The sequence below is a fragment of the Orycteropus afer genome, unplaced genomic scaffold (assembly GCF_000298275.1).
Source record: "Orycteropus afer afer isolate SDZICR_OR568_19922 unplaced genomic scaffold, OryAfe1.0 scaffold00558, whole genome shotgun sequence".
Lineage (NCBI taxonomy): Eukaryota > Metazoa > Chordata > Mammalia > Tubulidentata > Orycteropodidae > Orycteropus > Orycteropus afer.
Window position 1 is genome coordinate 1,622,645 of NW_006922145.1, and position 2,805 is coordinate 1,625,449.

Sequence of the window (2,805 nt, forward strand, 5' to 3'; positions counted from 1 at the left end):
GGAACTGCCCCACAGGGTCTCCAAGGCTGTCAATCTTCACAGAAGCAAAGCCCAAACCACACCCACTGCCCTGGAGTGGATTCTGACTCACAGCGCCCCTAGAGGACAGAGTGGAACTGCCCACAGGGTTTCCAAGGCTGTCAGTCTTTATGGGAGCAAAGCTCAAACCAAACCCACTGTCAATGAGTAGATTCCAACTCACAGCACCCCTAAAGAACAGAGTGGAACTGCCCTTAGGGGTCCCAAGGCTGTCAAGGCTTCGACAAGAAGCCAAGTGCCACAACTTTCTCCTGTGCAGTGGCTGGTGGGTTAGAACTGCCAACCTTTTGGTTAGCAGCTGAATGTACCACTAGCACTTCTTGGGATGAGAAAAGCAGTCTAGAATTTCATCAACCATGTTGCTAATGCTTTTAAGCAGCTTTGCTTAATAATAAAGTCAGTTTCTTCAGTGCCCGTTGCTTGCTAGCCTGAAAACATCCTAACATCTGCTCATCATGTAAGCACTAAATTAGTCATCTGATGTTGGTTTGGGGGAATTTGTCTGAGGTATTTAACAACGTTGGCTTTGCTTGCAAACTTTATTTTTTCTCTACAAGAATTCATGCTCAACCACTGCAAGTACTGGGGCAGGGTGAGGAGTCGCTGCCGTGTGGATGGAGCAGAGAAGAAAGCAATCTAGACCGCTGTGCCGCTAACTCCACCACTACTGCGCATGTCAGTCTCAAGCACATTCTTTTGCTTGACCCATTTTAAGGCAAAAATCAAACCAAACCTACTGCTGTGGAGTTGATGCTCACTCACAGTGCCCCTAGAGGACAGAGTGGAACTGTGCCACAGGGTTTCCAAGGCTGTCATCTTAATGGAAGGAAGACTGGGCAATCTACTTCCATAGAGACACCGCCTCAGAAACCCACGGAGGGGTTGCTGTGAGTCGGATCCGACTCGAGGGCAATAAGTTTGGTTTGGTTTTGGTCATCTTTATGGAAGCTGACTGCCTCATCTTTCTCCCATGGAGTGGTGGGTGGGTTTGAACCGCCAACCTTTCTACTAGCATTTGAGTGCTTCACCACTGTGCCATACAAAATAAGTACACCAAAGGATGTGAGTTCTCAAATTCATAGGTAGTCCTTAAAACTCTGTGCATTTATCAACAGGTGAGCGCTCAGGTGTTACATGAAAAGTTGGCTTTGCAAACTAACCCAGAGGTCTTGCAAGAGAAAGACGTGGTGATCTGCTCAGGTAAAGAGTCAACCCATTGCTGTAGAGTCAATTCTGATTCACAGCAATCCCACAGGACAGAATAGAACTGCCTGTAAATACTGTAACCCAGGAACCCCAAAGGAACAGTTCGACTCTGTCCTATGGGGTCGCTGTAAGTCCAGAATCTAATCCACAGAACCTAATACTGATGACAACAACTACATACACAAGACTATTTTTAGTTAACCGAACTTCTATTGGGGCCTCTTTTCAGATAAAAAAGGTGCTAATTCTCAAGATAATTTCCAAGCAGCATTCCAATTCTGTCTTTGAAATTCAGGTGATGGGCAATTTCGTCTCTTCAAACGAGAGTCCTCAGAACTCTCTCATCACACATCGAGCCGTAATTATTCACAGCAAGATGCTCAAACGAGCGAACATCTGTTGTGCGATGTGTCTCGTGAGCGCCATGACGCTGATCCGTCCTGAACGAGGTTAACATCTGGATTCCAGATCTCTCTCTCAATTCAGACCTCAAACGGGCAAGTTCTTTCCATCAGCGTTGCTCGGTACGACGGGCCTCGATGTAATCTATTTTCACTGCTATTAGCAGCATGGACGTGCTTTAGTGGAAAATGAAAATTTAGTGGAGAAGCCTTTCTTTTCTCAAGACCTGGCGACCAGGCCTACTGACAGCAGGTGGAAAAGACCGGCCGGGTTGCGCCTCGCGCTGTGTCCACTAGAGGGCAGGCAAGGACCGCCGACTTCCAGTTTCTGCGCAGCCCCTGCTTTCCAGCCTTCAGGAGCGTTTTGGGAGATGAGGAAATTATTTGAATAAGTAGCCATTGGTAGTTACCAAGCGGTGTTCGCCATACTCTTGTTTTTATTTTTTCCGTATAAGCCACTGTTTTTGGTTTGCAATATTGCCCCTAATTACTCCATAAAAATCATTTTTATTTTATTTTATTAGGGGCATGAGGCTGGTTAACAAGAATACGGAGTGAATGAATTAATGACAAAATACTTCTAGAAAGTAACAAAGATACGTTATCTTTAGTTATCAAGCAATGTCGGGAGCTTAAGAGAGAGACTATATTGTTCATTTCGTAGGCAGTCAAGAGTGATCTTGGCAAAAAGACAAGTATGTAACTGCGAACTTTTCATTTTGTTTAGCTCTGGCTTAAGTATTGATCGCAACCATTTAAATCTTAAAAGCAGCCCTTACTGTCACAGCATTCTAAATTATTTCTCATTGATTGATTATTATAAATTGGAGCCCTGATGGTCGCCCTGGCAAGCATTCAGCTGCTAACCAAAAGGTTGGAGGTTCAAACCCACAAGCTGCTCCTCGGGATAAAGATGAGGCAGTCGGCTTCCCTAAAGATGATGGCCTTGGGAACAGGCTGCAGTTCCGGGGAAGTTCTACTGTGTCCTCTAGGGGCGCTGTGAGTCAGAATGGACTCCAGGGCAGTGGGTGTGGTTTGGGCTTTGCTTCTGTGAAGATTGACAGCCTTGGAAACCCTGTGGGGCAGTTCCACTCTGTCCTCTAGGGGCGCTGTGAGTCAGAATCGACTCCAGGGCAGTGGGTGTGGTTTGGGCTTTGCT